This window comes from Mya arenaria, chromosome 5 (genome assembly GCF_026914265.1).
Source record: "Mya arenaria isolate MELC-2E11 chromosome 5, ASM2691426v1".
NCBI classification, from domain to species: domain Eukaryota; kingdom Metazoa; phylum Mollusca; class Bivalvia; order Myida; family Myidae; genus Mya; species Mya arenaria.
Genome location: NC_069126.1, coordinates 54,861,966 through 54,887,042, shown reverse-complemented (window position 1 = coordinate 54,887,042; position 25,077 = coordinate 54,861,966). Strand labels below are relative to the sequence as shown.

Here is a 25,077-nt window from a genome sequence, read left to right as displayed (position 1 = left end):
GAGCAAAATACTCCAACATATTAGCGTCATTCCACACCGAAATATCACTGCTAAAAGGCAATTATCGAATTCTAAATGGAACACATAGGAGCATTCTCGCTCGTCTCCCGGAATCCATAGCCTGCACCGAAATGAACGGGCTCCAAAGTGAAACGACTTAACTCCACTTAAGCCTCGATAAACCAAAAACGTTTGGATTCGACTGCAGACGACACACGCAATGCTCCAGTTGAAATAAATGATAGCGTTGCGTAGCTTAAACGTATGCTGAAGCAGTTCAAGTGGATAATAACACAGACGATGGTCTCAAAGATATAACCGCTGATAAAGTCACGAATGAGGCTGGTATCAAGTCAATGCTGCAGCATGGACAATCAAAAAAGCCATTTCCCTCAGACGAAAGACGGACCACTTCACGTGCGCCCCGTGGGAGACGAAGGCAAACACACAGAAAAGCATCAATGCATCTAACCTTGACGAAGCTCGGCGGGTACGAATTGACATCTGCAAACTATAGATATCACAAGTACAGCAACTTACGAAAAACTACCTTTCAGCGCCACAAATACGACCGAACCTAATTTGACAGCTGTGCGGAAACGACGTAACATATATTCGTACTTCGTCGGAAATATTGACAGAGACGTTACGGAAAGTGACATATACTACCACTTCAAACAGAAAGGGTCTTTCCTTCGTGTGGTTCGCGGAAAGAGAGGTTCCTCCTCCAAAGTGAACGTCCCAGGGGAGCTTGAACTCATTAACGAAGATGCAACACTCTGGCCTGAGGAAATCGTGTACCAGGAGTTGGTTTCCAAAGACACTGGTCGAGCGTCCCGTGGAAGGCGATTAAGAGACACTCGTTACGAACGCGAACCCAGCAACTTTGCCGCTGAACGTCGTCAGAGGCGCAACGCCGGAAGTAAGCGCCGCCACTTTAACGATTACGATGACTAGTACGAAGGAGGACAACGTTACCCGGACAACTACTGGAGTGATAGACGATCGAACCACTCATACAGCGACGACTGGTCTCCGACAATGGACTAAAGAGCATACATGTTCATCTTTGTTGTACAAGACACGTTTTATTGTCATATCATACAAACATTCTTAATTATGTGTACGTTGTAACTTGTTCTGCTGGAATTGTCGAGGAAAAAAGTTTTCGCATATCCCTGGTCAGACTACCTAGATAAATATAAGGGCGATATTGCATTGATAACGGAAAATAAATTGCTACCAAGATCTGTAGAAACTTTAACACTATATACAGTAATTACCAATAATTTGTTTCTGCAGACATACTTACCAACAATTATGGTCCGTAAAGATGCGAAAGAGCAGGAACTGCTATAATGTATACAAAATCTCTCAACTGCATATAAGTCAACTTTGTAATGTAACAAATGACCGCATATTAGGCATAAAAATTAAATGTACTGATGCTGTTCCACTGTATATATTTTGTGTTGGTATGCCTGCATGCCATGACACTGATTTTTATAAATCTACTCTGGGCGATTAAGAGTCACTAGTTGCCTATTACAGACAGGTTGGAACCATTATACTAGGCGGATATTTCAATGGACGGTATTCATACGGGGACAAATGTGAAGTCAAAATTGCTAACAGGCTTATTCAAAAGTAAAAATTTACAATCCGTTCAATACCATTTTGATAAACAGGATGCATATACGTTTATACCAAATAGAACAGTATTGGATCATGTCATAACCGACGAAGGATTCGTTAAACAGATACGATCTTTTTAAAATAATTATTGTCTCCACGAGAGTGTTAACCTCTGACCATCTACCCATTCTCATGTTTTGTGACGTCAAAGCCAGTTTTAACCCTGCGACGCACCCACGTACAGTAGCCTGTAACAAATGCACGGCAGAATATTTTTCACAAAATAAGCTGTTCTGTGTGAAAACCTGAAGTGTTTTGTAGAAACAAACAGTGAGCAGTGCGACCCTGATTTCTTAATTCGATAATCAGGCAACAGTTGTATTATGTTGAAAATTGTCTCCAAGTTACTGGTGCGAAACCGTGAAGAACGCTCATACACACGCCAGACATTTACGGTGATTGTGAATGGAAGACGAACGCGTCACGCGGACATGAACACTCGTCATATAATTTGTATAAAAAGGCAAAATCAAACTTCAGGCGCATCCTAAGACACAAGCAAGATGAATATGAAAATAACTCGTTGGATGAACTAAACAGAACCGCTGAAATTAATAACAAACAATTTTGGAAGTTACTCAGGGAACGTGATAGAAAACAATCGGAAAGATGCAATGAAATAATATTTGACAAATTCTCAAATGAATACAACGAAGTAGCCAACGGTTTTCGGCATTACTTTCAAATAGTGTTAAGCAAACCCCACGAGACATTGCAAAAATACAAATCAATAATGTCAGTTACGATGGTAACGGGAATTTAGCATGCGAACACGTTAGTAATCATATACTTACGAAGCAAGTAGCATTGACTGAAGTCTAGGAATCTACAAAATACATTAAAGCACATAATTAACCTGGGATCGACAATATCCACAACGAGCACGTAATTAAGGGAGGCCAGATCATCCAAGAAGCGCTAATTCGGCTATTTAATGCAAAATTATTCTATTGAAATGTAGCGGAAACTTGAAAACAAGCATTTTAGTACCACTCTTCAAGGGAAATGAAAAAGAAAAAAAACGGATCCAAGCAGTTATCGGTCAATTTCATTAATACCGTGTTTCTGTAAATTGTTAGAAAAAGTACTTCTTTAAAGGATAAATACAAGAATCAACGTGCACAGTCAAAACTTTCCATCATCTCAGCAGCAAGGTTTTCAAAAAGATCTCAGTTGCATAACTAACTCGTTTAACCTTCAAGAGACGATTTACCATCAAATTGAAAGTGAAAGCAATGCTAAGTTACCCATCTTGGTATAAGGCAGGACTATAATTTAAAATATACCATACGCATTGAAGAAAGACTACAGAAGGCAAGAAAAGCATTTTATTCCATGGGTGCGCAGGTAGTAAGTCCCCATGGAATCAACCCACTGATCTATTTAGAATATATAATAATATTGTTTATTCGAAGGTATCTATTATATTTATCACACGTTGGAACTCACATGTATGGTTTTGTACCTGATATATGTTGTATTCTATGTACATATGGTTTACTGTCGACATCTGTTAACGGTGTGATTGATAATCAATCAAAGCTTCCATCCAAATCAAATTGGAAGAGCCACGTTTAAGACCTTAGTTTACCAGTTTGAATAGAGCAAGTGGAACTCACTGTGCTTTTTGATGACAGTTTTCAATAGTTTAGGGTTCTTCACCCCAATAATATACAAAGTGTGTTTCCACAGGGCAAACATATATAATGAAAACTATTGCAAGACATTGGTGCCTCAGGGTCAAACTCCAGCAAAATATTTGCGATCAATGTTCTTTTCCACTGACAGATGTGCTAGTACATAGTGTAAATGAATGCGTTGCGTGATCGATATTATTTTAGTACAATGATGCTTTTTATTATGAAACTCTATGATCACACGGTTTTAAACCTTTTAATGCAGACTGTGTGTGAAGCGTTTGGTTTCTAACGATGACTGCATCGTATCTTTGAAAAGTATTTGCATTATGTGCTCTGAATTGTTTCCCTCCGTCTGCAGATAGAGTTGGGATCTCTAATTATTGAAGTACTTGGGGTTTACCTTTTCGTTTTTTATTATTATTTGTTTTAATGATAAGTTTCCTCAAGTTAATGCATACTTTGATAAGATTTATCTTTTGCGTTTTATCTTTATTAAGAATTGTTGGGATAAGAGTGAGGTTTGTGCACATAAACTGGTTTTAAACCCTCAGTAAATTTACATTTTACTGACCGTTCCAAGTCGGTACCTAACAATTCTTGATAAACATACCAACTATTATATATATATATATATATATATATATATATATATATATATATATATATGCACTGTGCTGTTTGTAGAGTTGTGTGCTGTTCTATGTTTCTTGTTTGTGAATTTGTGTTCTATGTCTTTGGCGTTGCCCATTGCCACAAAACCGGGTTTATGTTTAAACTTTTTGCTACTGAGCATGGTTCTGTAGATTTTTGCATATATATTGTCATTTATATGTAACATTCATGTTTTTGGGACGCAATTCCTTGCAGACTTATTGCATCTAGATGGAACTGCCTTTGTCTTTAGACTCCTCGGTGCTCCTATCGTACTACTGTTGAACGAAAAGAAAATCTTATTTTCCTCAAACGAGTATTTAAGTTCATATACGACCGTGTTAAAGGTTCCCTTTAGGGAATGCAATGCGTAGGGCACGCAGGACATATGTATATATTCATACATATATAAATGTATGTACCTGACCGACACGCAAAAGTTCGAAAACAGCGCATGAAGATGATAGATGAAAGATTTGATAAAGTTATGGCCTCTTAAACAGGGTCATGTCGGCAAATACATGGAAATTCAGGGTCAAGTCGTCAACCTTTACAAAGATAATGAAATAAAAAATTAAAAAAAAATAAAAAAAAATTGCCAATTTTCACAAGTTACAGTTACCACATCATATTCTTACTAAAATTTGATAAAAAAGAATTGATAAAAAAAAAACGGACGAGGGCGTGACGTGTCAAAACAACGCAACCGGCCCCTGTGAACCGTATATGAAACAGTAAAAAAAAATTAAAAAGAAAACAAAAAAAAATCATACTTGTGTATGTTGTTTTTGTTTGAGTCCTTTATATTATCAAGGCACTGTACACTGAATGATATTTTAAGCTTCTCTTTGTAATGCATACGGAAAGTTTGTATGTCAGTCTGTTTTTAACGTGCTTTAGGGGGGAAAAATCCGTTGGCGAATTTCAGCTTCTGGTCGGTGCATTTTGTTTGAATATGCCGTAAAAGTCAATCTTACTAGCATAAAAGTTATAATTTTCTTGTAGATGGAAATCTTACCTTATCAGAACAGTAAAAATTATAAGATTACAATTATAAGAACTTCAACGATTTAAAATTCTATGTTCTTATTGTATAAAATACAATTCAAAAACAATTTTGTGAAAACTGGCTTCTTGGGATGTTGTTCTTTCAATCAATCAAAGATTGAACAATCCAGAAGCAGGACGGTAAAAAATCGTCTGACACCCTTATATATAGGTTAAAAACATGAATTTAATGATATGTGGAAACATGTGGTTTGCTTTTTTCCTTTTTTTTATTTTGGGTGATGATGTAAGGTATCAGCCAAGACAACGTGTGGATAGCTAAGGTGTTATTCAATAACACGAATAAAAAATCAACTTTAGATTCCCAGCAAGTTGGAATTGCGGGGAATTGTATATCTTCAGAATGGTTTGGCTTGTATTTAGCACTTGATCATTTTTTTGTTTTAGAGGTCAGTAGGTTAAAGGTTATGGTCATGGTAAACAGTTTAAGAAAACATCGACCACAAAATAATTTGACAACGGCACGACCAAGGATTATGAGTCAGTGCTAGGTTTCTCTTGACTAGTATTTGATTCTTATTTTCTGGTAGTCACTTTATCAAAAGTCAACGGCACAATCAACATCTTTATAAAACTGCTGTTCAAAGTTCGCGATAATTCTCTTCGCCTTCATTAACACTTTGTGCAACCATTAATACTGGAAACATATCTTCTGAAAACACATTTTTCCATCTTCATAATGCAAAGGGGCATAATGGTTGACACACATCTCTTGTCTTCGATGATGTTTTCATAATTAGTTGACTTATGCTTAGTGCTTCATGGCAAACTTTTGATATTACAAACGTCATTGATCATGTAAACATCAATTGATGTCATAAATAAGATGCTGTTACACTTTAAATTAAGTTAAATTAAGAGATGTGAAATTTGACACAAATTGTGTTATGTCCCCATTCAATCATTCCATATATAATGAATAGAGTAACGTTCTTTATTTAATTAAACGCATACTGATCAAATGAGTTTCTTTGGCAGCAAATCACTCAATCATTTTTGTGCTGGAATCTGCAAACCATCCTAATAGAGCGGTCATTTTATAAACTTGAAAAATGTGTCAAAAGTTTTTTTTTTGCCAATACTTTATCAGAATATGTGTAGTTTAACTTCATTTCTCTTTGTGTTCAAGTTAATTCTGGCTCTGATGAGGCTTCTATTTTTATCCTCCGCCGAAACGAAGGTTTCGCGTGGATGTATTATTAAGGTACGTCATTCCGTCCGCCAGCCCGTCCTTCCGTCCAGGACGGAACCATATCTTGGTACAAATTGGTAAGATGATGTTAAAAATGGGTCAGGATGCCCCCCCCTCAAAACTTCTCGACCGTGTGTAAATATGGTTCTCATGGGGTAAATAACAAGGCCACTAGGTCAAATCTTATCAAAATGGTGATGGTCATGTGGTGTCATAGGTAAATTTATAGAAAAACAATCAAGTTTTCCTTTATCAAAGCTACGACTAATTTGAAAATAGGGCATCTTGTGTCAAAAAATCAAAGTCAGAAGTCAATTTTTATAACAATGTTATAAACGTGCAAGAGGCAAATTTATAAAATGTAATCAGAATGTTTGCTTTGATAAACACAATAACTACTTTGAAACTTGGTCGCAAGAGGCCAGAAACTAGGTCACTAATTCAAATCTTTCAATAATCATGTCCGAAAGCAAATACTGAAAGGGTGAAACTTTGTTTAACTGTTATCAGAATATATATATTGGTTAATTAGTATGTCAAATCAAATGCTACATTATATACGATATTCCTTTTTTTCTTTTATCTTTTTTAAATAGTTGCAAACAAATGCATATATCAAATCCAATGATAATAAGTGTCTGTAGTGTTATTGCATGTTTTGATCGGAATAATTTACTAATACATGATTTCCATGCCATTAATATCATTCATCGGTCAAGCTATATTGATGCATGTTTGGTCTGTTCGTGGTGTTTATATATTATTGTTTTCGTTCAGTGTCGTTTGGGCAACTAGGTGCTTCTAAACAGGGTTTATATTTGATAATATGCCTACTTGACCCGTCCGTGTAGTTTTCGTTGTAATATTGTTATAACATATAGACAAATCTTACAGATACATTTTTTTTTGGGAAACAACTCAAAGGGTTTGAATACATTTCATGCAAAAAAGAAACTCTCAACTTACAACATCATTAAATAGACGAAATATGTTTAAACCAATCATACTCATTTACTCATATATACACTTATAAATCTAATTTTTGTATTGTGCACACCAATCTATCGATTTATTCAAACAAAACACGTATTCATGTACAAAATCATCCATGCGGAACGGTAGGTGCGAAAATAACCTATGTGCTCGAGTTTCTCGTGCACAGCATGGTAGGTGTCGAGTATGGTAGGAAAGAATTCTTCGTTGATTGTCGTTTATGAAAAACATTAAATATGGTCAACGCTCAAGCCGTCGCAATGATTCGTGCGCATCATACCTCATCAGACAGGTATGTTACGCGTCGTTATATATGTTGCAATATGTGTTATTATTTGTTAATTGTTATTTGCAAAATATTGACAGAAACATGTTTGTTATATTAATCTGTAGGTGATTCTTATTTACGTAAAACAGCCATAAACAACAATACGGGTGATAAATAATACAATACCCGTGTCATATCGGACAGACCAATCATACAATAAAATACATTGTATCTTATTAACATTCTCCAGAAGTGTAGCAGATCTACGACGACGCCCAAAAAGAAGAGTGACGACTCCCACACAGGGCATTCAAATTGTCAATGACCACCTTTAGGATCGTTTTACCACGGCAGCGACAACGGCCCGTATTACACAGACATAACCGCGCAATCTACCCAGACAGTGCGTAATCGCATAAGGGCCGTCGGCTTGCGGTGCCGTCGTCCCCTGCGGGTTCCGATTCTTACCGCAAGGCACAGGCAGGCAAGATTATTGTGTGCCAGGCGACATTTGCGATTTACAAGGGCGGACTGGGCCAATGTTTTATTCGTTGATGAGACCCGCATCACACTACGTGGGAATGACAGACGTGCTCGCGTATATCGCCGTGGGGTGAGCGGAACAATGAGAACTGTCTGGTAGAATTGGATAACTTCGTGGGTGGTTCCATTATGCTGTGGGCTGGAACATGAACGCGATGAGGTAGTAAAATGACGTCATTCGGCCGGTTCTTCTACCTCATATCCGTGCCAATCGCGGTTTGACGTTGGCACAGGATAACGCACCATGCCGCGCGGCTATAAGTACACAAGTTATGCTTGTAGCAAACAACGTGCGAACACTCCAATGGCCTGCAAAAAGTCGTCAGACAGTTATTCGTCAGATTTGGGCAGCCATTCCACAACAGTATATTCACAGATACATTATATCAACGAGGGCAAGGTGCCTCGCTGTAATTGCCGCAGCAGGTGGACATACAAAGTATTACAACACAATCAAATACGACGTGATTTGATCTTGCAGTTTTTGTTTTAAGGGTGTCATTGTTAACCCTCTCTGTTAAGTTTGTTCCCGTGATCATATTTCAATAAAGTTTTGTTTTACGTATTAGGAATAAATCGTATTAACCTTATACGTATTTGGTTATTTGTATTTTTCTCCGAATACTTTTTCTAAAACATGATAAAAACAAGGTGGCCAATTACAAATTCGTGGTAGTGTATGTATATACATATGAGCATGAATTTTTTCCTTTTTTGTTTTAAATTTCAATTACAGAAATATGTATTTAAATGAAGAAAATGAGAGCCTTTTGTTTGAAGACAAAAAAAATAAGTGCTCTGCCCCATTTAACATTGGTTTTGAAATAAACATTAGATCACGATTTCATGAAGGCACTACATGTAAAAGAACATTATTTGCATACGACCGTTTTGAATGGATATAGATTAATAAAATAATACACCGATAAATCATAATTTTTACTTGGGCTGTGGAATGTATAAAAATAAATAAAGCCAAATTAATGAATACTACATGTAAACACCGTTCATCCGAAATCATTGGGACCCAGATAAAAAAATCGAAATAACGATATTTTGGATTATTATACCTCACGTGACCTGCCCATGTTAATTTCTCATATAACCATCATGGGCAATTTCTTACTGTCACACTGACAGTACCGTTTTGACCGGTTGACATTATTACTGTCACATAGCACGCGTGTCTAAAAATAGGCATTGTTTTGGTTTCCCAAGTCTGAGGTGGTAAGCGCTTATTAAAATGTGTTGTAAATCTGAGTACAACCGGTGTTTGCATTACTTCTAAGCGACATTTGCAACAAAATGACAGCTAATGTAAACAAACAATAATTACAGAATAAATTGATTAAACTTGAAGGTTGTGTAATGGTAAGAAGTCTTTATATATGTATATAAATGTAACTGTGTTCGGTATAATAAAATAAATATTTCATGGCTTCCAGTGTGACAGTACATATTGTCAACATTCGGGTAAATACAGTTACCTTCGGCTTCGCCTCGGTTAACAGTATTTCCCTCCTGTTGACCGTAAATCAGCAATGATATACACGCTACACCACCCAAATAATTCGTTCATTATCTGACATCGATGTAACATATGCGTGCTCAATGTCATTCTTTAACAATCTCTAATTGTGCTTCATTATCACTTCAAGCTGAAGCCCGAAAAACCAAATCGTGACCGTAATTCTAACTTCGAAATAGCGATTTTTTTCGAAATAGCGATTTTGGATTATTAATTAAAATTAAAAATTTAGTTAAACAAAGAAGGAATAAAATCGGGACCGAAAATTAATTTCGAAATAGTGATAATTTCGGAAACACGGTGTTTGGAATAGCGGTGTTTAAATGTATAAATGTTGCATCATTATTTGTACTAGCTTTTGAAACTTTTTTTTTTACATTTGATTTTCAATTAATATTAAATCGCAAAAAATAATCATACACAATGAGATTATTCAGTGTAATAACATGATGGCGATAAATTTAATGTTATATATTATTTCGAATATCGAACACGATACCTTACTTGCCTTTCATCGTTCATCTGAGTGCTCTAATAAATATAAGAAAAATCTATGTTTTCATTCCTACACAATGAAAACATTGAGAACAGCATATAATTAATACAAAGTAAGCGATGACTTTTTCATTTATGAGTGAAATTTACCTATTCCGAAATATAATCTTGATATTATTAAACAAAGGAATCAAACTTTCTCTCAGATTATAAAGATGTTTGAAATGGTACTCTGAAATTTGTGTTAATACCGATGACGCGTTTTTTCTAAACTCCAAATGTGAAGTATTATTCACTGGAGATGATCCATTTTAATCTAAAATTATAGATATGTTCAGTCAATCGTCATTCTCATGATTCGCCAAAACAACCCAATATTTGCTTTAAACAGGTTCACTTTAAGGACAATATGTACTATTCTATTTCAAATAAATGATTGAATATAATCCTTCTCTTTTTAAACAACAGATCTATACAAAAACGAAAAATAGGAACAAGGTCAACAGGAAAGCAATGCTACCGGGGTCATTGACGGCAATGCAACGTTTTCCTTTGATGTAGTGTCATATCCTGTTCCAAACAAAGAGGGATATGTATGGCACAAATGGAATTGGACAACGTATTCTCAAGTTCACAATAGTGACAAATACACCATCAACAATGCCGGTGTTTCTACAATATTCACTATGAATGATATTGAAGAGGACGATTTTTCAGCCTACTACTAACAGTGTCCAACAGAATAACACCAGACTTCAACAAAATATTCAACTTAAGACCTCAAGGTAGTTCATCTTCGTTTAAATGAATGATAACTTAAAATAAAAATCATCCTCAAACCAGTTATTATCACATTCTAAGAAAGAGTTAAAGCTAAAACTGACAGAAAATCGTATTACTTCCTTAATGTTATCTACATCTTTTTGTCGACTAGTCGTAACTTAATTATACAAATATATGAAATAGATGCATTATTTTACGTGCAACATAAGCTTAATGATATATTGTGTTTATATGTAAAAATGCATATCATATTTTTTTTCTAAACAATTGGTAAAAACTGCCATGTAAATACGCTTACTGTGCACAAGCCCGATGTTTATTTTTTGATTCACTGAAGTTGTGAGAGAAGAAACTGTTTAAACCGTGTTGTCAGGGACAACGTTCAATAACTAGCATGGATATCAGTGTGATCCCCTTGCTTGCAAACGCACTTTAAGCGTCTGTCTTCAAATCTTTTGTCGAATAATCGGAAGAACTTTTGACTAAAAAATGGATAATCAGGTTATTAGACCAGAAAGGAAAATATAACTGTATACAATGTACATTTCAAAAAAATAATTACACATTATTTATGACTTTCCGCTTCTGAATAACGAACACTATTTTTAAACAATATCATAAAGTCTAACATTATCATTTCTGTGGTGTACTTTTTATTGACGACAATTCCGGTATTTGGTATTTCACAGTAGTTGCAATACACTAATTCCTGATCAATATTGTTTGCATCTCCGGGTTATTGTTGATTCCATTAACGTACAAAATAAAGCCGCCAAATGTCTATGTTCTTCCGCCGTTTTGCTTAGGATTGTCTACATCGTGCAGTTAATGGCAGAGGCTGGCATTTTGTTATTGATTGGCCGAGCAAATGATGATTTAAATTTAGGGGAAGTAACTCTAGTACAATTAATTAACGAATTGAAATTTTCACCAACGTATAATTTTGCCTATATCGTTTACGAGTAGTTGACAGTGTAAAGAAACAAACCATCACTAGTTGAAAGAATAAAATGATTGCCGGATATATTATCTAGCATATCAATAAATATATTTGCATGTTAGAATAGGGCATAAGGTGCGCTAATTCAAATAGTACCATCCCGTATAAATATAAAGGTTTGACTCAAACACTTGTCAAAAGGTAATTATCTTCATGGGAAAGTATCAATATGAAAAATACACGTATTCACAACGGACCGAACACGGTTATTTCGTAAGCGCCTTCTTTTATCACAGAGGGCAAAATTGCTACTCACTTGTTTTGAAATCAGAAAATTGTTGAAAACAAAAATTTGGAAACATGGACACCGTTATAAAAAAACACTTAGACGATACCCATACGTCGATACTGGCTACTACGTTGTATGTCTAACAATTACTATGTTAAACATCCTAATTATGGTAATTCATATTTAGTTCACAGAAAGCATAACTCAGGCATGAACATATTTTGAGTTAATTTCATCTGTTTTTTTACACCTCGCAGAAAGGCGAAGGGTATTGATTAAATCAAAATATCATCGTTACTCTTAAACATGTGCTATTTTATTAATTAAGCAATCGACTTACGCGAGTAGTTATATAATTTTCTAAATCTTAGTAAAACACAAGTCTTTGTAGTTCATTTCTAACTGTATTCGATATATGTCGGGAAACCACAATTGCATACCTAACGGAACAAATTCACTCATTCATGTCATACAGCTCCGTAGAAATAATGAGTTTATTTTACAGATGTCACTCAGTGTCCAACCGATGTAACAATTAATGCAACGACCTCGTCTTCAGCTATTGTGGAGTGGATCAGTCAATTTAATGGTGGACTTCAGCAAACATTTGTTATTTTGTAAAAAGCAAATGAATGTTCAGATTACTTGGTTTTTACGGAAGATGAGCTCGACCAGAAGATACAATACGAAACCATAATAACGGGATTAAAAGACGGATCGACTTATGATGTCATTATATTCTCAAGAAACGAATTAGGATTGTAAACAATTGTAAACAAAATAATTCACTCCAATTCGACACAGAACTTCTTGTCGGTACGTATATAATTAATCAAAACCAGTCAACTCAATGAATATGTTAAATAATAAATTGCAGCGACGATAGGTTATGGTAAGTTAAGTAAATTATATGGTATCATTTACATCAACTTGCTATAACCAATGACGTAAATGGTTCGATTGAGTTACAAATTAGTCAAATTAAACATTTGTTTGCAGATGACCCGCCGCCTTCAAATGCAGCGTTGATCGGAGGTTTGGCTGGTGGTATATCTGCAGTTTGCGTTGCATTCGTCGTAATTGTTGTTGTTCTTTTCTTACGGAAAAGAATGTCTTGTACGTACATATATGTATTAAAATTATATTTATATTATTTGAAGTCACAAATCGCAGAAAAAAATGTTAATCTCAACCTTTTCAACCATTTCACCGGCTACTTCGGACAGTCTACCAAACGTTAATATTGCAATAAAATAGAAAGAAACAAGCAAAACAGTCAAAAACTAGCGATTACCTGACACTGATAACAAAAACCACCACACAACACACAACAAATATCTATATCAAATATATGCTTGTCCTCGATACCGGAGGGACTTAATAAGAAATTAAACTGTTAAATATCCCTTCTTGTGTCTAAAAAAATAAAGCAACTACAAAATCAAGAATCACAAACAATGCAGCGTTACCACAATAAACACAAATGTAGTAATTATCATTTTAATACGCTTTTTATTACATAAATACTTTTAGTTCTTGTTTTGTACCATTATTCTCTGCTTTATTTTCTGATTTACGACTTAACCTCATATGTCAGTTTGACGTACATATATATTGACGAACTTCATAAGGATACGTCTTAAGTTGCCAATTATTGCAAAAATATGAAACGAGTTTAGGAAAAGTATTTTAGCGAGGCTTTGGCGAACTTCATCAATCTTTCGTAACAAGTTTGAAAACATTTTCTTATTTAATGGCAAACAATCGAAGATTATTGTTTCCACGCGACACTTCGTCCCCAAAAATGATGTTTTGTTTTCTTGGTAAGGAGTCTGATTTAAATTGATAGGACACAATGACGTTAAGGCTCAACAGTTTTAAACCTTTTATTTTATAAGGCATACTGTGTGTGATGTGTTTGGTTTCTAACGATGACTGCATCATATCTTTGAAAAGTATTTGCATTAGGTGCTCTGAATTGTTTCCCTCCGTCTGCAGATAGAGTTGGGATCTCTAATCATTGAAGTATTTGGGGTTTCCCTTTTCGTTTTATTATTATTATTTGTTTTATTGATAAGTTTCCTCAAGTTAATGCATACTTTGATAAGATTTATTTTTGCGTTTTATCTTTATTAAGAATTGTTGGGATAAGAGTGAGGTTTGTGCACATAAACTGGTTTAATTTTTAATATCAATTCTTGTTAAACATACCAATTATATATATATATATATGTTGTTGTTCAATATAATATATATGCACTGTGCTATTTGTAGAGTTTTGTGCTGTTCTATGTTTCTTGTTTGTGATTTTGAGTTCTATGTCTTTGGCGTTTGCCCATTGCCACTAAACCGGGTTTATGTTTAAACTTTTTGCTACTGAGCATGTTTCTGTAGCTTTGTGCATATATATTTAGTTAAATTGCACTAGTGGTATATACTATAAAATGTTATAGTTGTATCACACTCGAAATAAGCAACGTCATGTGATAAATTAATGTACAAATAAGCTTATCATTTTATCAAGCCGTTCGTGATTTTTAAATTTTGATAACCAATTTAAATTTTAAATTCGACAATTATAATTGATTATTTTTATATTTCTTTTCTAATTAAATGATCGTATTTGTTCTAGTTCACTTTCGCAAGAATCATCTGATCTTTATCTAGATTTTATGTATATAAGTTTATATTTATATACCAGTCCCGATAAACACTGGAGTTTTTACACTTTTACTATTGTGATGAGAATTATACTTGCCCATCAATAATAATCAATATGTTAACCGATGTCCCCGTAAATCTTGGCAACATCTACTCAAGTCCTTTTCAAGCAACTAAAAGGCATGGTGTCGATTGCCAGTCGTAATAAAACAACGAAAGAACAGCAAATCACAAATGACTTCACCTTGAAATGCGCATGCCAAAGCTGAGTGAATACAATTCATGAGAAAGATCTTATTACAGCAGAATAAATACACATTCAAAATAAAAAGAAATTAGAGATGTGTTAGAAAATTTAAAAAAATGAAATCAATGGACTGCCGCTTTGAAGAAAAAATATAGTTGAACTTTACCTCTTGCTTCAAAAGTATTATTCAAGAAAGAAACAGAAAAGAAAATATAGTCAGGCAGTTCTTTAAATCTGTTTCAATATCAGTCTTTAAGCGAAAATCACGTTTCAAATGCCTCTTGAAAAAAAAATTGGGTTGGGTCATTTTCAGTTAATAATAAAAATTGTGCTTATAAACACATGAATGTTTATGAATGCCAGCTCACATTTCCATTGTTTATTTTTTGCATTGCCTTTTATGTTTTGTATCCATTGCCATACGCTACGAATTGCTTTAAAATTATTGATTGCCTCATTAGAGCAGAATTGATGACACAAGAGCAATACTAATCATACTTTTTCGTTGAAAACCATTTATGGCTTCAAACAAATAAAACAGAAAAAAAACGTATAAGTGCACATAGATATGCTGAACCTTGGATTTTGTCAACATCCTTTATCATGCGTACCTAAATACTGATTTATTGCGGCTATTCCTTAATAGAGTACATATTATTTTCAGATAAAAAAGGTGAATCTTGTCAGGCACTTTCCAAGGGCCAGTAAGTCTATTAGTTTTGGTAAAAACAAGGAAGCCTATAAGTAGATAAATTATCTGTTTAGAGACAAAGCGGTGAATCTAGTAGCTAATAAACGATCAATATACAATTTACAATGCATCATTGACAGCACTTGCATCAAACTATCTTTATTGATACATAATAGGATTACATCAGCGAAACAGGAGCTCCTTTCGGGTCCCAAACACCAAATAATCTTAGTCATGATTAAAATGAGTTTTAATTTCCTAAGCCTCAAAGAAAAGACACACTTGTAGTTTCAATCAGTTATTGTTTTACTTGACAAACTATTTTTTGCATTAATTGATTAAACATTCACGTACTCATAACAATGCAATGTCTGATATGTTTGTTTAAAAAAAACGTTTTTTTAAAAAAAAAACACATCTGAGACAAGCGAAGGCTACTTGTGGATGATTTAATGGAACACAAAAGCTAAGTACTTTCTTCTACTTACACACCACTTCAAAGGAATAGAAGCCATGAACCACCACAGTAAGAAAAGCAAAGGCCACTAATGCATTGGTGTACGTAGAGAAGGGGCCACTAACAGGAAACGGAGACTACAAACGCACAACCGAAAGGAAGCAAAGGCGAGAGTGTGGTATTGTGTTGTGCGGAAAATCAGAGAACCCGGAGAAAACCCCGCTTTGTGAAAACCAACTAAACTCGCATTTGCCCAGGCCTGGAATCGAGCCCGTGCCGTGTTTTTTAGAAGCGAATGAGCTAAGGCTAAAACTAATGATTTGGTTACTGGTACATCCATTTCAATAACATGTTGGGTGATTCTAAAAAATGTTTCTTCAATTCGGCGAAAAAAAGGACAAACATACTCTTATTTGGACATGGCTTTCATATGTTTTGTTTCGAACGCTGTAAAAATGGCGACTAAGTTTGTTTATGTTGTTGAGATTTGGGGTATGACTATTTGTTATAGTTTATACGATTTCAAATATAATAACTAAAGTATCAACATTTCACTTAGTACTTTAACCATTGCAGAAGAGGTTCGTGTTTAATTAACTGTTTTCCCTCTAAAGGACGTGTAATTATCATAATTTGTTCATACCATTTTCTCGGTAAGTGACAATGTCGTATTATCGGGTAGTTCCATATCGACATTCATGGGGTGGTTGACATTGAGAATAGGCCAGTAATTTTCCGACTTGCATGCGCATGATCAGATCTGGTTCCGACAAACTGAACAAAATGTGTTGATGTCTGTCATTTCGGAATTTGAAAGTAGTAGTCCCCATTTATACTTTTCACATGTTAACCGTAGGACTTTTTAAAGTTTAAACCAATATAAAGTTTGTGAAAACACAAACAAATTTTACAAATATTTACGTTTATACTCATAGGAATTCATTCTTCAGAAAACTGCGGACACTAAATGCTGTCGAAGAAGATGCAGATGGTTTGTATTCATTTGAATATAACATTAATTCTTTAAATCATGAAACTTTTATTTAATCAGTTTTTTTTTTTAACTTGACTTATGAACATGAAATTACACTTATACTGCCGGATAGTTATTACGGTATGATAGTACTATACTATCAGTTTTGATGTTGGTTCTGCATTCTGATTATTTCATAATTCCTTTTATTATTGTTTTATATATTATTATTATCAGTATTATTATTATTATTATTATTAATCATTATTTTTATTATTTTTATTATTATTATTATTTTTATTATTATTATTATTATTATTATTATTATTATTATTATTATTATTATTATTATTATTGTTTATTTTCAATGTGTATTCAGATCTTCCTGATTAGGTTGAAAATCCAATGTATGAAACCTCACAACCTGCAGCAGTGAGACAGGAATCTCCTGATGTCCTTTACGCGTTACCCAAGAAGAAGGGTGGCGATATATACGCTGTAGTAGACAAACCAAACAAACGACCAAGTACGTAATGACTGGTTTTAAGTATGCTTATTTAATTTAAAAGCAAAGGATCTATAGTTTTTCAATATTTATATATCTGTTTGCAAGCAGGATCAAAGACTGTCTTGTGGTAAAAAAACTGTTGGAGCACAATGTCTTGTGTCCGCTCAAGTACAAATGTACAACCATTGTGATTTAATTTGACCTACATGAATATGTCTGTAAGTGCAAAAATTGGGAACTAGGGCACTTAGTTGATAAAAATACACAAGTAGAAAAAAATGCCAGGAGGCTTTAGCTATTCTTTAAGAGGTAAAGTTCTTACCATACACATTTTGTTCCAGTCAAGGTAAAATAAAAACATAATTTTCTAGTTAAAATTAACATGCATAGGGCACCCTCTACCCGAGCTATTTCAATAAAGAGGTCCTGGTGCATTTACTGTAATGTATCATAATGTCGTTGCGACATCATCTGCTTGTATTTAAGTTCCGTCCATACTATCGTTGTACATTATCTGTTTGTATGGTATGGTCAGTCATGATAAGGAACTAAAACGGCTGAATAAATGACGTTAAATATGCCATTCAATTTGATCTCAACCCACACATATGGTATGCGCTTTATTCACGCTTTATCAAAGAGTGTTCTTAACCGTCATAAAATTTGGGATATTTTGAACGATTGAACATCAGGGTAAAACATGTGTTAAAGAGTGTCATGCAGTCAAATAAAAAGTCATAAACCTATAATAGAAGTTGTCATTGTTTTTTTTTTGTAAACGCGTAAGTGAAAATGTTTGATAGAGTTTTAACACATTATTGGAAGGTTAAATCGAAACTGGTCGAAGTTATTGATAAAAGTACCCCTACCACCAGATCAACCGATGTTTTCGTTTCTTTGTTTTAAAAACAACATTTGAAAAATTCATTTAAATACTTATTTATCATGTGGACGAGGTGCGGGCTGTTTTTTTAGCCACCACATAGCTCTCAACTGCAGAAAACTCTACGTTCAATGTACTAATTGATTGCTAATTAAAAGTGTATACAATATCATAAACTATAATGCGAACAAGATCAGGGTAGGTCTCACGTAACTGTATGTAAACAAAGGGGAGTTTCCCTTGTCTGACTAAGATACACAAAAATAAGTGGCGTTTAAAATGTGAAAAGTAGATCATGTTCTGATCTGTTTTCCACATATTCTTAGAACATATTTTATGCCTATGTCTACTGATAACAGTTTACATACAAGGGTTGATGGGAAGTCAGCGAAAATTCAACATGGCAATAACAAATGATGTTGCAATTGTTTGTAAATTTGTACAAATAACGTTTCATGTACTCTAAATGATGTGCGAAAATTGGCGAATTTCATCGAACGTCGTGTCTAGACTTCTAGTATCCATTACAACACACCTAACTTGTCGAACATCCCTTAGAAGACGTTAGCTTAAACATATGCATACAAAGTAATATCGTTATGGCAAGTCCTGGCTAATTTGTTTTATATGTTATTATTTAGGCAGTATATTTATGTATCGCTTCTTCACATGATTGTTACGGGATTTTTTGAAAGATGCAGTCTTACTACCAAGTAAGATTTACCAAAATGAAAACAATTGTTTAAATATAACACAAAGAATGAATAAAAGTAAAAACAATGGTTCTTATGAAGGTTACCGAGTTTAATTTGAAAAAAGGTGCAGAAAACACGGTATTTCTACTTAATGAAACGATAGTAGATCAGTGTGAATCTTTAAGCATTTACCAATGATTTAATTTTTTTTTTGCGTTTTCACCTATTAAATAAACAGTCACAATCTTCTTAGCATTAATTAATAGTTTCTATAAATGCATTATTTAGTATGTAGTTGAAGGTTTATCACTCAAAGTTTATGTTTGTTATACAAGTCTGTATCAGTTTTGAATAAGAGTGTCACTTTAAAATTTCATTCGGGATTGAGTAATCATTGAAAGCCCCAGATGCAATAGTCTCAACGTTTGTCACGTGATCTGGTAGTTTTCTTTTCAAATAAGCACAATTGTAAGCGATAGGTGTCAATACACTTAATTAACTGAGAAACTAATGCTTTCCAGAAAAAAAAGTCTATGTAACGGATTGTCATTTGAATGACTTACAATCCAAATGCATAAGCTTGTTTAATTCGTCACGAATTGAGTTAGTATTTTTGCCAGTTATTTAAAACTCTCTGTTAGAGGTGTTATTAAAAATACATTCATATCTTCACTTCTATTTCATTTGAACATAAATGTTTACGTGTCGTGCACATTTGGTATCCGTTTATCTTTGTATCCACTGTTTTAACGTTTTCTTTCTGATTGTGAACGGACTAATGCGTAATAAAGAAACTTTTTTTGCGAAAATACGCTGTATGAACAAATGTTTACAAGAACAGTTCGTTATATTAAGTTTCAGGAGACTGTCTTCCGTGAAATCAGCCATATTCTGCATGAGCTCCTGCAATAATATAATGGTGCGCGATATTGCTATGGGCATAGGAGCATTAAATATGCTTATCTGGTTGCTCTAAGTGTGAAAGGAGAAAATGTCACTTTGTTCCTTTCAGTCATATTGTGCTCGGATTTCACAAAAAAGAACATACTCATAACAAATAACGTTTACAAGCTTTAATGTCTATGTTGTACACGTGAAGCAATCAAGCTCCGCCAAGGATAACGACGACTCATATTCTAGTGGCAAGGACAGCTAAAATTTGCCCGAAAAGTCAATTCATTTAGGTTCAGCCGCGCCCATGGTCAAGGACCCAATTAAGAAGGTGCTACAAAATCGAAAGTTCACACAGAACCCTTTTACACCTTCCTTTCAGGTTGATGGTGCTGCTTAAGCCTTACTCTAACTTGCAGAATTTGGGTACGATACACCCCATTTTAGAAAAACGTTTCTGAAACGTAGTCAAATGTCGGGACCTACATGGTGGACTTCTACACGAATCAGGAAGCATTTTGAATTCTCCAGTCAAGTATTTCTTATCCAACCTTCATTACCGTATTAAATTATGTGGTACTGTTCTGATCTAAAGTATATAGTGACTGATTTCTGTCATCTCGTTCTAGCGTGTTGGCGTTCTGAGGCCATGTAAATAAATTGTTTACACATACAATGCCAGTGTATACGCATTAATCGTGATACACAAACACAAAAGGAGGCTAGTCTATCGTTTGATATCAATACATTCAAATAAAAGGAGAAACTATAATATGTCATACTCAACCAAAGTATGCGCATTAAAGGTTACTAAATAGTTGTGAAATATGTTGCAGAATGAAGATCTCAATATACGGACTACGCAGAATAGACTTAAGAATTGAATTGATTTTTATCACTTTCGGTTGCGTGCAAACTCAACTTTGTAAATTCTGTAAATATGTTTGATCGGAATATGAATTGAATTTATTAAAATTATGTTATGAACATATACTTTTTAGTATTCTTGTTATAACCAATTGAAACTTATTTCAGTTCGAAATCGTTTCAATGCAGAATGACAGGAACATTTTAAATGAATTCAACAGATAATAGTCCTTATCAATGAAAATAAACCAATTGAAAATAGATATGTCATTTTACCAGAACCAGTAAAAGCGTGATGATACACATAAAACTGCTTTTCTTCCTACAGGGAACACATTCATGAACATGAAAATGAAATAGATATTAAAACATTAAAATTATCAATATATAACGCTACGTTTATATGTTTTAATTTGCTTTCTGTTGATTGATCAGAGAAATAAAAGTTCACTGTTTTTAAAGTTAAGCCCGTTCTCGCTTTGAAATCAAACTTCAAGGCGCACACGGCTGGGACATAATTTCAACGACTTCAATTCCGAGATGACTTCTCAGTTCTCATACAATTTGACACGCTATTCTAATTAACTATAACAAGCTGACATATTATATCCTTTTAAGTCATATAAGAAAGAGATTATGGTTTATTCCAGTGTTAGTTCGCAATTATGTTTACCTTCTGGTCATAAAAAGTAAATAGTTGTTCGTGCTTACTACATGAATTGTATTGCAATCGTACACTGAAATAAAAAAAAACTATTCTCTACTTATCATATGCTTTCCGCCTGTTTATATGTATTTATTAGTGAATAAAATGATATTTTACTGTTTAGATAGTCTGCTCGCAAGTCCATATCAAATCGGCAGTGCACAGAGAGCTCGGACACAATATTGACGGCGTCATTTCCAATATGAAGAAACGATCAAATACAATTTGGCTCGCTTTTCTGATCAAGTACAATAAACAGTCATTTTAAACCCCCTTTACTTATGTCATAAAAAAGTATTAAAAAAATGGTAACCTGGCCGTGTTAATCCAGCGGGTTGACTAGTGTCAGAATGGTTTGAAAGTTTGACATGTAATGGAGATTGTTTTTGTGTAATTCCTGAGACAAAGCAGCTTTTTGAAAGGTATACCATAACTATTCTTAGTATTACAGAGTATTGCGATGATTGAAAAACACGTATTATGTTTCAGAACAAATATGTTTTCATCCCAAAAAGTAAAACGAACCGATCTGTACTGTATTTTTTATATTTATGGTAGGGCGTCAACATATACAGGGACTGAGTTCTTGAGATTAAAAATGTTCGAACTTTAAGGTAGTAAGCCAGTTTGTTTGCTTAAGCACGACCCGAAATGACGTCCTTGTTAAGTAGGTCTCAACGCAAGGAAGGAAATCAGAGCAGAACCGTATTTCACAAAAAAATCGCATTTAAGTCCCAAAACAATGGGTATCCTAATGTAAGCGATTCACTCGTTGTGTTTATCCTAATAAGATGACCTGTCTTTCTTTTCTGAAAATACTGTTAGCGGGGAAGTAAAATTTATTATTTAGATTATCAGAGGTCGAAAGAGCTCGTTTCCGATACTCCTTCATTCTATTTGACTTACTTTACAATGACCATATGAATGGTGTTTCTAGTTTAAGTTTATAATGACCAAAAAATCCTAATTTTAATAATTGACATCAGGGTGATTTCAGACGGCTTTACGACGGAAAAAAAAACTAAATGTGTTTACATTGCACACATCTGTATAATTGAGTCCTTAAACGACAAAATACACATTGTTTGTTTCAAAATGTCTTCTGAAAATATGGCCAAATTTTAGCGAATACAACAAATTTGTTTTCCCTCGTAACCATCGAAGAGGATGTCGAAACGCGTTAGTGTTTACCTTAGAAAGCCAATAGGCTATCGCATGGTCACTTACAATCAATAAGATGTCCATTGGCATTTTAGGTGTGGAGCAGTAAATAGGTGTAGTCGTCTAGGAATTATAGTGCATTCTTCTCATCAGATGTTCCGATGATCGACTCTGGTCCCCTGGTCGCTCTTCTGGTATTCGGCTTTTATTGATCCAATTACAGAAAGCTTAATTTCTTCCACAATAGAATGTTATTTCGAAAGAAGAAAAGAACACTGCCTTGAATTTGTGTAGTGAATGTAATTCGCTCAGGCATAGTTCGAGATATTCAAAAACAAGTTGAGATATCGAAGGCTTCTTTGAGCAAGCACTTTTACCTTGGCCATAACACTGAACAATTGATCGAGTTGGTCATAGCCATTAATTATGATAATAATCATTCATAAATCTATCCCATTTATACTTGTTATGCATCTGTATGAAGTTTGATATAGGCATTGTTTAAATTTTAAGACCATTGGTAAATTTAAAATGATTACCCCAACAACCGAAAGTCACATATAGTTTGATACAATTTGAATAAAACAATTGCAATAAAACACTCCTTTTGCAAATAAAACAATTGAAAGTACGGTGCGGATGTAAGATGAACATCTGGTCAAATACATGACAAATGTTTGAAATTGTTTTAATTGATGGTTAATTTTCTAGCATATTGAAATATCTAAATTGAACATGCATTTCAATAAGTACAATACCATAGGGAATGCATGCAGCGGAGGGGTATGTAAGTTTAATTAACACTCAATAACAATATTAGTCTGAAGATTATGTATGAAAAGTTTGATTGAGCTTATATTGACTAATAGTATCATGGAATTGTTTTTTCTTATTTATTTTTTTTAAATTAAACATCATGTAATTTAACAATACAAACACCATTTTGGGTAAAATTTCTTGGTTTGTTTCAGCAAAATCAAATCTCTTAAATAAAGAGTATTTAATTGAGTCTCATTTCAGAGCTCACATTTCTTATTTCCGGGGTAATAACTCGGTAAATATATATTATGTAAATTAAAAGAGATACAACAACTTCAATTCTATTCCCGGCCTTTGCGCATGTGAGTTGAGGTATAAGTAGGTTTTACTTCGGGTTTTCCGGGCTCCCTACAACATAAGATTGCCATCTCTCGTAATATCTTGCCATCGAGAGTGACTTAGAATAAGTTAATGTAATTTTCTTCATAGTCGTTGTAAAAAATAAATAGTTTAAACTAATTTAAATAATACTTTCGCATCGTTGATAAACATCCAAGTAGTAAAATATTAGTTTAACTTCTAGATTACTAACATATTATTTATGCATACAATATATCCTTAAACATACTAAAAGATGAGTTTCCACATAACCTTAATTTCGCTCTTAAAACGGCCGACGCGGAAAATCTTACATCAGCATTTCTTTTCCCGAACTATTCATCAGTTTTACCATACTTTCATTCTTGAAACATATAAAAGAAATTACTGCTTAAAGGTTATCAAGAGGTTATAGTATTGCCCGGAAATATATAAATAATTACTGTTTATGATTTGTTTTAGATAATTTGGGACTTGTCGCCCTTGATGATGCAAAATTCGCATACTGATATATGCTTTTCAGGCATTAGTTATTTATACGTATATTGTATTTTTAAACTAATGAATTGCATTTTAAGAGTAATGTTATCATCGTTAATATTTGTTTAAAGATGTTTCAGAATACGTTATGAAAAAATGACATTGTTGTTCTAAATATCATCGTGAAACCTGCTTATTTGGCGTATATTGTTATGTTATGTTAAATAAATAATAGAAGATAGTATCCAGTTTTATGTAGCCCTAGCATTTTTTTCAATTCTAATTGTATTCCTGAAATTCGGCGTCTACGTTGGCGGCGAAAACATTGACATACTCTCAGCCTTTTTACTCAGGTACTGTTACGATATAGTTTGATGATGTTTTTATTATGCTAAGAGCTTGTCAGCAGTTTTGATATTAAAGACAACAAATTGCAGTGATATTTGTGATAGAGTCTGTCAACTAGCCATATAGCTTCAGGTCATACATGTTCCTTCAAACGCAAAGTCTTAAAGGATCATCATGATCAACCTCCCTACTAAGTTGTTAGACCTTAGGCTCAACCTTTCTCTAGTTATCAATCTGACAACTTTTTTTGTGTTCCAAATTGAGTCTTGGTAAATCCACAAAAAATG

At 34.0% G+C, this 25,077-nt stretch overlaps 1 long non-coding RNA gene across 7 annotated transcripts in view; it reads left to right on the top strand.

Annotated features, from left to right (window-relative positions):
• The window catches only part of LOC128236069 (uncharacterized), a 50,187-nt gene that overhangs the window by 4,782 nt on the left and 20,328 nt on the right, over nucleotides 1–25,077 (top strand). For 4 of the 7 annotated variants that reach the window (XR_008261249.1, XR_008261247.1, XR_008261250.1 and 1 more), the window contains exons 2-5: nucleotides 10,542–10,858; nucleotides 12,591–12,901; nucleotides 13,085–17,132; nucleotides 17,494–17,640. This is a non-coding gene — a long non-coding RNA (uncharacterized LOC128236069). Of the gene's footprint in view, nucleotides 1–10,541; nucleotides 10,859–12,590; nucleotides 12,902–13,084; nucleotides 17,133–17,493; nucleotides 17,641–20,473; nucleotides 24,686–25,077 lie in introns of those variants that run through there. The other 3 variants (XR_008261251.1, XR_008261246.1, XR_008261248.1) reach the window with 3 other exon arrangements.